Consider the following 14,549-nt stretch of genomic DNA (forward strand, 5'->3'; position numbering starts at 1 on the left):
TAGATAAGCACAGTTGCCTATGACTCTAATTGCCTCTGCTCAGTTTAACTGCACGGTATTGGAAGACCTCGTGTTGGTCTGAATATGGGACCTCCTGTGGCAATGGTTACCTTCTGCACATGATGTGGGGAGGCATGGGGAAGGGGAAGCATGAGTTCGGGACCTCCTTCTGATTTCACAGCTTGTAAAGGTACAAAGGAGAAGTAACGTGGAAGCAGGCCCAGAGTTTTATATGACGTCAAACCCAATTGCTAGGTTCACAGGTAAGAACAAACAGCAGTTTCCTATGGTGGAAATGAACCGAAGAAAATAAGAATGCATGTGTAGGAAGAAGAAGAAAGAACAAGGTGCAAGGAAGACCGATTTATTTGACCTTTTATTATTATTATTATTATTATTATTATTATTATTATTATTATTATTATTATTATTATTATTATTATTATTATTAAATTTTTATCCCGCCTCCCCCCGGAAGCTCGAGGCGGGTCACATTTACATCCCAATGTGTTTCACAGTAAGCTTTGTTAAAGCATCTCAGGTAGAAGCTTCTCCGACTTACACTGAATAATACAAAAAACAAACAAACTCACCGTTGGTTAAAAAGTACTTCAGGCTATTGTTACAGCTGCAGCTTCTATTGCAAGCAATGCATCCAGGGCAGATGTAAAATTATCTCTGTTGTGGATGTTGTCGTGCCTGCCAAGTTAGGGAGCTTCTCAATCAACATTGCCTCCATTTTGCTTGAATAGCATCTGAATCCCTAAATGGCTGCACTGCTGTATCAAAATGTATTTCAAACTGTTCGTATATTAGTTTCTGGTAAGATGGAAAAGACAAACACTAAAGGCTGAAAAAGCCTAACAACTTGATGTTTTCTAAATCTATTACAAATAGTCACTAACAAGGGCTTGGTATGGCACACACTAGCATCTGTGTCATAATGTCACTGTTAAAATATGTCATTATAACAACAGTGCTGGCAGGTACATTAGTGAAAATGTTTGCAGATGGGGTGTAAGTAGCTCGAGCAACAGAATGTTCTGTTTTTTGGGAACCTTTTGAATCTAGAATGCACCCTTAATTTTATAGAATCTTATTGGCATCGTGCAAAACATAACTTCATGGTTGAGATACGTAACTATTGAGGTCATATGTGCAAATACCTACATAGCATCTGCACATGGGCCTAAGAGAGCCTTGTTCTCTTCTCCTTTGCCCTTGGTGTGGGCAGGTACTTTGCCACAGCATTTTAGGAAGGCGAGATCTAGGCCCTCCTGTGGAGTTACTGTCTCTCTCCTGAGAAAGGTGAGCTGGTTACTTGAGTGAATGTATAGAGGATGGCTGGATAGAAATATGAGAATTGTGCACAGGCCTTCTGTTCTCTGTAATGACTTTACACGATGGTTGTTTTGTGCCATGAGTAGAGCAGGCGATAGCTCTGTATGCAGGTGCTGCACCCACGTGGGCAAAAATATTGCTGATTTTTTTTAAAAATCTAGTTCTGTCATTCAAAGAAGTTCTGATCAATGAGTCATAGGTATGACTTGCCTATGTAATAATATCACGTGAGGTGACTGGAAGCAAGGTTCACTCACATTCATTTCAAGTGTCTTTACTTATGATTGCTCTTTGCGATCTTTCCATGAAGCCAGTTCTGTTTACTTCTTTATTTAGATTGCCATTTTCACATGGAATGCAGAACAGTAATCAACAAAGGAAGGCATTTTTGACAGTGCTGAGTGGCTTTGTGAAAAGCCAAATTGTTTTGACTTTCACTAATCATCACTGATCAGAAAGCAAGCAGGTTTTTTGCCTTGTTGTGTGGGGATGCAGGATCCTTGTGGCTGAAAAGAGCCCTGGTGTTATGACTGGCTAAATTCCTGTGTTATCTCTTAAATCAGCTTGGAATCAGTAGCCTGGAGTCCATTTATGTTTCACGGCACTAGTACTGAAGGTGCGCTTTTATGAAGTCATAACAAAAGTCCTATAATCCTCAGTGAAAGAAGATAGTAGTGATTTACTGTATAAATCACGAGATGTATCATAACAGTCTACATGTCGGTTTTCCCTACAGTTTCAAAATGTGGTGGCAATTTTCTCACTTTTGTATTAATCAATTATGGGGGATCCCATATCTTCTCCCCCCTATTTCAAATATGACACCACACGACAGTTTCATTTGTTCATTTGGTTCCATATTAGAATTGTGCTAAATACGCATGCACTAAAAAGACCCATTCTGTTGGGAGAATAGTTCAGTTAAGCAAGCAGTGATGTTAACAACTTACTGCACACACACTGGAGTTTTTTTTGCTTTCTTTCTTTCTTTTTTCTTTTCTTTTTTTACCAAAAAGTATATCCAGCGACTAGCTTAATTACCAAAATAAAAACCCATGCACATAACAGCTGCTTGTTCCCCTCTTAATATCCAGCTATTAATTTATTGCCAAAATAAAAGCACTACACACCCCAGCTTTTTCTCTCCAATTAATTTATTAGTAAAATAAAATCAGTGAACACCTCAGCTATTTCTTCCCTCTCAGAATCCAGCAATTCATCTCTTAACAGGAAATCCTTGCAGCTTCGGCTTTCTTCTTCTCTTTCCTTGCTGTCTGTGCCTTAATTAATTTATTATAACAAGTTAGCACCGTTATATATAACTTTTATTGCTTTTTTTTTGTCTGTTCAGTGTGCTACATTTCTGAACTTATTAATGCTTGAGTTCCAAGGTGGACTACGGGCTAGAGAGGTGAGCTTGCAGATGGGAAATCTAACCTAAATCCTGAATCAGCCTGGATGGTTGCTGGAGGGTGGTCTGCAGGAAACCATGGCAGGCTTATGTTTCTCTCAGTGTCTTAGAAAAAGGTGGGTGGCAAATATCTGACAAATAAATGTTTTACCAATTCTATGGGGGTACATCTGTGCTGTGTGCAAGCCACCCAATGAACTCTAGAGCAAAGGATTGGGTGTGGAATGCCTGCCCCAGCCTAACCCACTACAGTGTTAATTAGATCATGCTATTAATCATTGTATTGCAATCACTACACATTAAGATGGAATGAACGGAGGGCAGCACTTGTCATTTGTTTTCTGATATTAGTACGTGTGCATCTGTTTATTGTTTTCATTCCAACGTTGCGATAATTAATCCTGCGTCTTGACAGACACTTCCCAGCTGACCATAAGCTTGGGAGGAGCTCGTATGGTGGAAACTGGTTATCCTCTAGGTTTCTTTGAGTGGAGGCACAGCTTCTTACTATACAAACTGCATCTGGCCTTGCATGTTGAAGCTACATGCACAGATGGGTGGGACCGGTAACAAACGGCAAGAGCCCTAGCGTCTTCATGGCTGACATCAGGTCTGAGCCAATCAATTCCATAATTTAATTACTCTGTATGTAAATAGGTATATCTATTTTTTACTCTCTTGTACTTATTACCTAGCTCATCCTGGACAGTCCAGGCAAGGCCAATCTCATCAGATCTCAGAAGTTAAGCAAAATCGGCCCTGCCTACCACTTGGAAGTGCAACCTCCAAGAAACATCGGGGTCATGACGAAGGGGTAGGCAATGGCATGCCACCTCCACATTTCTCTTGCCCTGCAGCCGGACAATCTTAGGATCTCCTGGCTATATTACACACATGCCATGTATAATAAATAAATGTACTTATAAATGTACTTATTATAGGATCATAGGGTTGGAAGGGGCCATACAGGCCATCTAGTCTAACCCCCTGCTTAGTGCAGGATCAGCCTATTACCCATCCAGTTCTAGGTTTAAGGAGAAAATGCTCTCTCTGTCCACTTTGTCCACCCATATATAATTTTGTAAACAAACTTAAAAAATAAACTTCTCCTAAATGAGAACCTAAAGTGCCTTACAAAATTGTTCTCTCCTACCTCTGTTCTTATAATAACAGCACTTTAAGTTAGGTTAGTGTGAAAGAGGATGACTGGTCCGAGGCTACCCAGTTTTGTTCCAGAGGCAAAACCCCAAAGGGTTTATGCGACTGAGACCACGGAAAATGTCCCTGTCGGCTTTGCAGCACTCCCTTGCCCTACCTTCCTATCTCCGTTGAGAAACGTGGTGGAACCTTTCCATCCCAGCTGTTGGGTGGACATGCTAAATCTGGCACAGACAGTTTTTGGTGAGGGAAATCTTCCCCGTCAGTATACAAGGAAGTGGTGGGGCATGCTGCCTTGCTGCAGGAAGCCAGTGGCAGCCTGGCACAGCCACCACCGTACATAAAAGGTCTGGGTTTTACAAGCAGGCCTTAAGAAAGGCATCATAAATAGGTCTACTTAGAATCCTCCTTGAATGGATCTTACTACCAGGAAAATCTTTAGGATTATGCTATTTGGATTTACTTTCTAATCGCTTGAGATTCTTGCTGTTTATAAATTTTGTTGGGACATACAGACTGCTATGGGATGTGTGTGTGATGGAAAGAGATTCAGGAGTGTTTAATGCCATGGGTTAAATTTGTCTATAGTTAATCTACTCTCTTATGCCAGAAGAGTTCATCTTTCTGTTGTAACAAGCATGTCTTTTCCCTCCTCTCCCCTAATAGTTTTGGCAGCCTATTGAGTTTTCCTGAAAACGTGATCAATCAGCCTTAAGTATCTTACTAGATAAACATCTATGTAGAAACATTTTTTTCAGACCTGGCCAAATGGCCTGATTCATGGACCATTTAGTCCCTCCCTTTCATCCCGTTTCCTCCTAAGGAAACTACTGTGAATGGTGATGATCTGCTCAAGTAGGAGGTTTGGCCAGCAAGCCTACTTCACTAGACTTTGGTTGGTCTTAAATCCCTTACTGGTGGACTCGTCTTGTTCTGGTCAGTATTACCTAGGGGTTTGTCTATACTTTTCCAATATCAGGGCAGGCTATAATGGTTGATTGCCTAAATGTTTTGAAAATGGATTTTGTTTGACATTTGAAATCTCTTCAAAAGAGAAAAAAAATCAATGTGGTTAATTTAAGCCTTTAAAGCAAGTAAAGTAGAAAACTCAATTTTTGTTCTTTCATTCAACAGTAAAATTCCTTATGCTCCCCTGCACTTTAAAAAATGCTTTTAATTGTATCTGAATTTCCCCCTGAATTTTAATGTAGAAAAATACTTCTTTTATACTTCACTTCCCCCCATAATGGGGATCTAAAATATTCTCATTTTCTCCATTTTATTTTCACAACAGCTAACCCTGTGAGGTAGGTTATATTGAGAGTAGATTGTGCCATTGTCATAGTTGAATAGGAAGTTTTAAGGTGACAAAAGTTTATGAATCAGAAAGGATTACAGTTTTTCAATCAAGAACCGGTGCTGGGATGCTGTTGTAATATAAGAATTGTTCTTGGTTTTTATTTGTAGAATATGACCATTCTTTCCTGCCAGAGTTTAAATCATGAAGGGTATTTATGTAAGTGCGACCTTTAAGGATGTATAATATTTGGCTTGCCATTATTATCATCCCGTTCATGTAAGGTAGTTCTGTTAGTTATCAGATAATCTATTAGTGAGGCAGACAATGGGCTGGGCATGACAAGTGAGCAACATCCTCTAGTTATGATGAAAATCTTGGTTTTGGTCCAATTTTTAAAAACTGGACCACATATTTGGTTGCCATGCATACTATCCCTGCCTCATGTGAACATCCATTCTCTTGGTTCTGACTTCACTCTACACTTCAAAAACATTCTATTTAATTATTTTATTTATTCTTATATTTATATACCACTGCTTTCAAATGTCTCATGGCGGTTTACAAGTCAATAAAAACTCAATAAACCCCCTAAAAATACCCCTTAATGCATAACCAAGATGGCAAACTATAAAATAGCAATCCCAAATCCTCACTCAGCATATGGGTCAAGCTCTCTCACTGAGAGGGAGAATTCTAAATTAGTCTCATTAAGAGGTTCTCTGATGGTAACAGGACCCTGCCCTGGCCTCAACTATACGCCTGGTGGAAGAGCTTTGTCTTGTAGGCCCTGCAGAAAGCTGACAACTCCGACAGGGCCCTTAGCTGTTCCGGGAGCTCATTCCACCAGGTTGGGGCCAGGGCCAAAAAAGCTTTGGCCTGGGTCATGGCCAGGCGGATGTCCCGGGGTCCCAGGGCAACCAGTAGATTCATAGCCACAGAGCGAAGAGCTCTGCAAGGGGCATAAACAGATGAGTGGTCCCGCAGATAGATAGGATCCAGGCTGCATATTGCCTTAAAGGTTTAAATCAGTACCTTAAACTTGATCCAAAAGCAGGCTGGTGACCAGTGAAGATAACACAGCACCGGCTGAATATGGGCCCTCCAAGATGTTCCAGTGGGGACCCTTGCAGCCACATTTTGTACCAGCTACAGTTTCTGGATCAAAGCCAAGGGCAGGCTCGCATAGAGTGAGTTACAGTAGTCTAATCTGGAAGTGATCATTGCATGAATTACTGGGGACAGGTAGGACACTAGTAGCTGCACTTGGCGCAGATGGAAAAATGCTGCTCGGGCTACTTTTGTGATCTAAGCCTCCATTGAAAGGGAGGCTTCAATGACCATGCCCACATTCCTGGCGACCAATGCTGGTGTTAATTGCACCCTGTCCAGGCATGGGAGGTGCGCTTCTTGATCCCTGCACCTTCTACTCAGCCACAGGATCTCTGTGGCTGAGCCATCCAGCCACTGATTCCAAACATCTGGCAAATGTATCCTGAGGAGGAGTCCGGCCGGTCGTCCATTAGGAGGTAGAGCTGGGTGTCATTCACATATTGGTGACAATCCAGCCCATAGCCCCAGACCAGCTTGGCTAGAGGGCGCATAAAGATGTTGAAAAGTGTGGGAGAGAGTATCACCCCCTGTGGCATTCTACTTGGGAGCCCGAAAGGGGGTGAGAACTCCTCCCCCACCGCAACCCAATGTGTCCAGTTCCAGAGGAAGGAGACCAGCCATTGAAGCAAAGTCCCTCTAATCCCGGTTCTGGCGAGGCGGTGGGCCAATATCTCACGGTCAGCCATGTGAAACGCAGCTGACAGGTCTAAAAGCATGAGACTGGCCGACCCACCTTGGTACAGCTGGTGCGGTATTTTATCCATCAAGGGCAGTGGTTTTGAGTTCTTTTTGTGTTTAGGATATAGCCTTTTCCCAAGTCCCCTGTTGATGCCAGAGGACTTGAAAGACGGGCAAGTTCAGTGACGGCTGCAAATAATGATCAATTATTAAAGACAACCAAAATGTATACATTCTTGGCAAGACTATTGTGCCTGGAACATGGCCGTTTGTTCTGTATGTCCAGATGAAATTGAGCTTGGTTCATATGCGGTCATCTGCCTCCTTTAACCCTTATTTAAAACATATTTCAGTGAAAAGCTTTAATATGCTTACAAAAAATTTATCTGTCTAACAGAACCTTTAATTGGAGCAGAATATACTCTGCATACACATGTTGGCATTTGGGATAGAACCCAGCATCCTAGGCTGCATCATTTTATAGTATAAAGTTTTTCAGTATTTAATGGCAAGTATGGGGCAAAATTTATTCCCAGACTGCACAATAATGGTTACCGTATAAACTCGTATATAAGCTGACCCGCATATAAGCCGAGGCACCTAATTACTCCACAAAATGCTAGGAAAACTTATTGGCTCACGTATAAGCCGAGGGTGGTGTTTGGATAGTGACTTTTTCACCTTTCCTCCCCTTCCCCCTTCCCGTTTTGGGCAGGATTTCCCCCCTTTTCTTCCCACCCTCTTCCTCCTTCCTCCTCTTTCATTCTGAACACTCTTGCCTTTTTATACCCAATCCTGTGTTCCTTCTCTTCCCTCCACTTTTAATTCCTTTCCTCCTCCTGCTCTTTGTTCTCCCTCTGAGGCAGAGGCTTCATGGCTTCCTGCAGCAGCAGCAACACGTGCTAGCCTTGTTAAGACAGTGGGGGGGGGGGGAGGTGGAGACTGCTCTTTCCTCCCTTTCCACTATCCCTCCAGGGCTTGCTGCGTCTCTACTCCATTCCTGCCTCATCTTATTCAAGTAAGTGTACTTGTCCCCTACCCCCATTCTCTTGTCATGTCTATATGCGAGTTTATATGGTAGGTCAATATTGCCTAACTAAAACCAAAGACGATAGTTGGTTGCTATAATAAGTTGTTTATGTTTGATGGCTGCTATCCCCCCCCCCCCCCCGGTTTATAAAATAGCAACATATTCAATTAAAGAAGCCCCACTCTGTAGTTAGGAAGAACACTACAAATTTATTTCAACACACTAAAGTAATGTTGTTCAGTATTCACTTGCAAAGTAATGCACACACGGTGCTCTCGACTGCTGCTTCTTTTTCGGCAACATCTTTTCAGAAGTTATAGTGCTGTTCCCTCTGAATATCAAGTAGTTTTGGTGTACTTGGAATGCTTTGGAGTAGATCAGCAAGTCGTTATAGTGAAAGCTTTCAAGAGGCAATACATTAGGAAAAAAGCAGCGTTAGAGATACCTGTAGAGAGTGGCAGGCGTGCCCTAAAGCAATAGAAAATAATTAGTTGCCTTATTCCCATGCAAACTCTCCCAAGTGTTGATGTTTATGAAATTCAGAGATCAGTGGCATATCATTCTCAAACTCTGTTTGCAGGAGTTGTTTATATCCATTCAATTTTTCATGTACCTAGAAGATGCTTTGATGAGGGCACTTAGCCTGAAGAGACTTGCATGCTTTATCACACCTCTAGTGATTCCCCCCCTCCAGTAAAGCTAGTTGAGCAGAATATTCCAAGCTCTGACTTCTACTCCAGAATTAATAACAATGAATTAACAAGATGTTTTCCATGGTTTTATCTTCCAGTTTCAGTGATTTAATATGATCTTTGTAGTTTCCATTGTAGCTGGATTGTGACGTTCCTGCTGCCAGGAACGTCTGTAGTGATATTGTTTACTTCTTGCGTGTGGGCACCTGATTTGCTTTTTGCTTCCCCCCCCCCCTTAGGCTCTTGCTTCAGCTAAAGGAAGAGATCTGAAGCTGAAATGAGAGATCTCCCACGTATTGATATGTATTTATTTAGAATATTTCCATGCTCTTCAGAGGCTTGTTTGAGGTGGCTTACAGTATAAAGCACAAGCCAGTAAAAACACGATCCATGGGATGCAGCATCCTACAGCAGGGTGGGTGGGTGGGGGGCATGGTCCCAGAACTCCCTTTTCTTAGGCACCCTCCAGTGCCAAACCAAGCATCCACCAGGCACAGTAGGGTCATGGACGCACACTCTAAAAAGCCAAATGACAGCCAGTTGCTTAATGGTTGCTGGCCCTTTTAGAATCAGTCAGTCAATGACATCTGGCCCTTTGACAGTTGGCCATCTGACATTCTGCTCTCTGGTGGCTCCATTCTTGGGATGAAAAAGGAAGCTGCCAGAAGCAATTGCTACAAGACAGCTATTTGTATTTTACAGGTGTGGCTGCACCCCTAAAGGTTTTTAGCTTGCATTGTCCAAGTCTCACAAATCAAACCGAACCAACAAATCCAAAGAACCCATGTACAACCAGGGAATCCCAGCAGAAGCACAGGACGATGTGGCAAGACTAACACAGCATATTTCAAACCAGAGAATCCCCCAAGCCCAGTTGTTTAAAGAAATGATGCTGTTATAATCCTAACAAATATTCAATTGGAAAATCCAATTCAATAGTGAACCAGAGAATCAAAACTAATGTAAAACCCAAGAATGCATTGCAAAACGATTTGAGCAAAGAAAACAATGTTGCAACTTGCAAACCCATAGAGCTAATTTCAAAGCACAGGACCTAAGCAAATCAACACAGTGCGCAGAGAAAGATGAAGGGCTGATTTGAATATCACCTTTTCCCTCCCTAATTCAGTTTAGAAAAATAATAATTTAAATGTCTGGAGAATCTGTGTAACTTCCTTGCAGCTCAATTGGTGAATAGGCCCTGAGAAGAATGTAAAGTAATGGGCTGGATCCCATGTTCTGCAGGCACAAGGCTCTTTCTGCATCCTCCTCTTCCTGGCAACATTTCTACCCTGAAGAATGTTTATTCTCGAGGTTGTGGGACAATATATGTTCTAATAGCTGAGTGCATGGGGAAGGGGAATGGCGAGGAAGCATTATCTTCTCTGTCTTTTCCCTGTGAACCAACTACCTTCTCATTTTGCCCCCTTCTAGTTGTTCTCCTGCTTAAGGTGGATCTGGTTGGGTGCCTGTTTCTTTTCTGCAGCAGCTCCCACCATGGAGAACACACTCCTTGAGAAGGTTGAGGGTTGCCATCTTCAGCAGATTTTAGGAGGCACTACAAGGCAGTTTTATTTGCATGGTCCTTTTAACTGGGTTTAAGCTGCAGGCATTCAATTTGGGAGGAGCATAAAGAGGGTATCACCATATTATGCATGTTTTTCATTTTTGGAACTGTAAACTGATTGGAAGCACAAGGGAAACATGGGGTATAAATATTTTAATTAATAAGAGGAGAATGGTTTCTTCTCACTTTGAGTTATAGCTCCTGTGTCACCTCTGTTTTGGTTTCCTAGGACCTTGTGCTCTGCAAGACCATCTTTTGAGGAGTGGGATGTACAGGAAGGAAGGAGATGGAGAGATCCTTTCAGTAAAGGCATTCTGTTTACAAGTTCATGGGATGCAATTGTGTGTACATGGATCTCTCTGGAAAATGATGCCATTGCATGTTTCTTTATATGGCTGCTTGTGTAATCCCTTTCCATGACAACCTTTATGCGTTGAGTTGAAATTACCAGCACGTATGCTGAGGTGTTGCATGCTGCAGGAAGACCTACAGCAGTGGTCCCCAACCTGCGGGCCGCGGCCCGGTGCTGGGCTGCGAAGGCCATGGCGCCGGGCTGCGGCTCCCTCTCCCCGCCCCCCCGCAGTAAAAAACTTCCCAGGCCGCAATCTTGTGGCCCGGGAAGCTTCTTACTGCGGGAGGGCGGAGAGAGGGAATCAGGGCCGCGCCCGTGCATCGCGCATGCGCCATGCATGGCCGAATCGTGCATGCGCGACACTTTTGCATGATGCATGGGCGCAGCCCACTGCCCTGCCAGTCCCCAGCCTCAGAAAGGTTGGGGACCACTGACCTACAGCATGAAGCCTCTACCTATGTTTTAATGATAGGCATTCCTTTAGTTCAGACATTAGAACATCTTTTGACATTGTGGTTCCTTATTTTTTTAGTCCTCACTCAACCTGATAATAAAATCAGTAAGGTAAAAACAACGTAAAAACAAATAAATATAAAATGTTAACAATGAAATAAATTTTTAAAAAATTATTTAAAGTATTTAAACTTTAAAACATTAAAATATATGCCTGTCACCATACCACTAATAAGACAGCCCAATCTTGTGGTTACCCTCCAAGACCAATCTAAATACTTCAGCTTTAGGGAAGCTTATTATACAATTAGCATTGTTAAACAGCAAGAGTTGTTATGGTTATTAGTTGTACTAATGTTCACATATTAAACATCGTTGAAAGATAGCAATAACAAGTGGTTAATAACAAAAAATTCTCTGGAGTGGTCATTTTACTCCTCCCACCTTTGCATTCTCCCTTCTCCCCCTGCTTCTGTCTCTTTCCCTCTCCCACCCTTTGTCTTGCATTCTTTGTCTTTCAGCTCTGTACGCTTACTGTCCCACTTACTGTTCCCCCATACCTCGGGACTCTTTCTTCCTGCCTCAGCATCACCGCTGACTCTCCTGGTCCACCCACCTGGCAGCTCACCCCAAGTGACCACACCACTGCGTCTGCTGGGTGCCTACTGATAGCTTCCAACCCCCTGGAAAAAGCACTACTGACCCTGCTGGCTATCTGCTTGCCTGTTAGTCATCTCCCCTCCCCCCATGGCCTTATCTGCCAGCAAACCCCATATAGTACGAATCTGACCTTGCTTAGCTTCCAAACTCTGATGAACTTGGGGTAGTCAGGGTTATTCATGCTACCAGCAGAAAGATACCTTAAAACGAATATTTGGTGTGTGGGATCTCACGGATAAGCCCTGCTAACACAGGTGCCTTTCTCTGCTGCAAAGGCACTCCTTTGACTTCAAAGCCTTTTGCCATGGGAAAGCATGAAAGGAAGGTGCTGACGTTGGTGCAATGGACATGTGCAAGCCAGCCAGTCACATTTATGTCATTATATTTTCATCTCTGTTTTCTTAAAATGTGTTTTTTAAAAATGTTACGTAGGATTTTCTCCTATTTTTATGTATATTTGAAAATGGTCTCTTTTGGGGGAAAAAGGTTGCATAGAGATACAAGGAGAGAGATTGTAGAAATAAAATAATTTTTCTTAATATTTTCTTACATCAGTATAACGTGTTATAGAGGTGGACAAGGCTGCAGATTGAGACGCGGATCATCCAGATTGTTCCTTTCCCTAGACCATATGGTATAGTTCTAAAAGCCTTTTGTATACTGTCTGTTCAGTTAATTGTAAACTCAGGCTTTAACGTACGTAATAAAATATAAGTGGACAGAAAGGAAAAGTCCCTATATTGTTTGAGCACTGTAAGAATATTTGCCTTTTGGTGATCCGAAAAGTCTCTAGTCTCCTTGTATTTGCTGTATTTCTTATTGACGGCGAAGCATTTTTGAAAATGTTACCAATGGAGCTTCTTTCTTTCAACAGTCAAGGCACAAATTTGGGTGGGGCAAGGGAGCTGTTGTCTCAGTGGGGGGGAAATGCACAAGAAAGAGCCTTTAATATATTACAAAACATTTCAGAAGTAGCGTTATTTCTCCAGCAGGCAGCCCTCTGCCAGTGGGTGATGTACAGTAACAAGTAAGATTTATGACAGATGGATAGTAGGATTGTGAACACACCTACACAACTTCCCTTGCTTCTAGTGTTCTCTGTGCCTGTCTTCACATCCTGTTCTTTTGTTGCCCTTTGCATGGTCTTGAGAGCATAAGACTGTGCATGAGACTTAAAAATTGGAGTAGAACAAACAGTCTATAATATACAAAATTAAGATGTACAGCACTGGAAAAGAGTTGAGAGATCTTTTTCCTGGAGGTAGTGTGTGTATATTGGCTACTCACTCATTTAACAAGTTTATAGTTCCTTTAGTACTTTAGCTGCTTAGAATCCTTTTTAAAATAAGGTGGGCATTCTGTTCCATTCATGTATTCATCTGTATTCCTGTGAGACTGTTGGGGCAAATATTGTCTTTTCCTCCCCCTACAACTTTTTCATCCTTCCTCCCCCCCCTAATATAATAGGATAGTTTAAATGTGTTCAGAATCAGTCAGGTGACATAATGAGATGTTAAGTGTGAATCTTTGCAGTCCATGCTTAAAAACTCGACTCTTTGTTTTAGGCCTCTGAATATAGCAGTATACCTAAAACCTCTGCCAAATAAGATTAGTGAAAAGTTGAATATCTGTTAACATTTTGCATGGACTTCTCCCAGGAAGTTGGGAGAGGAAGTTGTGGGGAGCTATCCTGCAAGTGTAGCAGGAAGAGCGCAGTCTGCTGATGTCCGCTAAGCTCTCTGGACTGGGAGAAAGTGAGCAGCCCAGGTTGCTGGAGGTGTAGGACAGGGGGAGTCAAACTGTGGCCCTCCAGATGTCCATGGACTACAATTCCCATGAGCGCCTGCCGGCACATTTGCTGGCAGGGGCTCATGGGCATTGTAGTCCACAGGCATCTGGAGGGCCGCAGTTTGACTACCCCTGGTGTAGGAGATTCTGTCTGCTTCTCTGCTCTGCTCTTTCTAGCAGGCACTTGTGCATATAGCGAGACCAATGATTCCTCCATGCATACCTTCTCTCTCCGTGGTCAAACAAATAATTTACAATGCTATAGCACATGATATATTGTTTTGTTCCTAACAATATTGCTCAAACTTTTTTTTTTGAGGAGGCAGGATGAAAATCTAAATGCCAGGTGCTGAGTACATGAACATTGCTGTAATTTCATTGAGCATTTTAAAGCTACGCACAATCCACAAAGATATCTATGGATGTCCTTGCTAAAATGCCTTTGAGGCTGGTGGGGTAGGTGAACATACACTCTCTGGAGCTGAATTTGTAGCCCTCCCCCATTTTCCTTTTCTCTTATCCTAGGTGGGGTGGAACACATTAAATTGCTACTGTGGATATTAGATATTGAGCAACATGTGACAGCTGCAGCCTGTTTTTCATGTTATGCGAAGGAACACATTATCCATTTTTCACCAAACGAGTAACCTAAGTTTCAAAAGAGAATAAGCACCTGTTAAGGATGAAAAGTGAGAAACGACAGAAACATGATTTGCCTGCTTCTCTTGAAACTTCTGAGCTTGTCAAAGGTGTACAGATTTCATCGCTTCACAGTACCATGTGTCGGCAAACACACTGAGGAACGTTGTTCAGACTGAGAGAGGGAGAGAATATATTGGGGCTACAGCGTCCTGCGGCATGGTATGCATGTGGGTAAAATGAGAGGCACGTCACATGCACGGCATACATCTTGGCTGTGGTTTGAAGTCAGTGGGAATCAAATAGGTATCCATGGACGGGAATCAGTCCCTGTTTACTAGCAGTTCGTCGGCACTGAAACTCAAGAGGC

The 14,549-nt window shown here is 42.5% G+C and overlaps 1 protein-coding gene across 11 annotated transcripts in view; it reads left to right on the forward strand.

Annotated features, from left to right (window-relative positions):
• QTMAN (queuosine-tRNA mannosyltransferase) overlaps positions 1–14,549 on the forward strand; it is a 269,467-nt gene that overhangs the window by 27,583 nt on the left and 227,335 nt on the right. The window lies entirely within an intron of this gene.

This window comes from Paroedura picta, chromosome 2 (genome assembly GCF_049243985.1).
Source record: "Paroedura picta isolate Pp20150507F chromosome 2, Ppicta_v3.0, whole genome shotgun sequence".
NCBI classification, from domain to species: Eukaryota; Metazoa; Chordata; class Lepidosauria; order Squamata; family Gekkonidae; genus Paroedura; species Paroedura picta.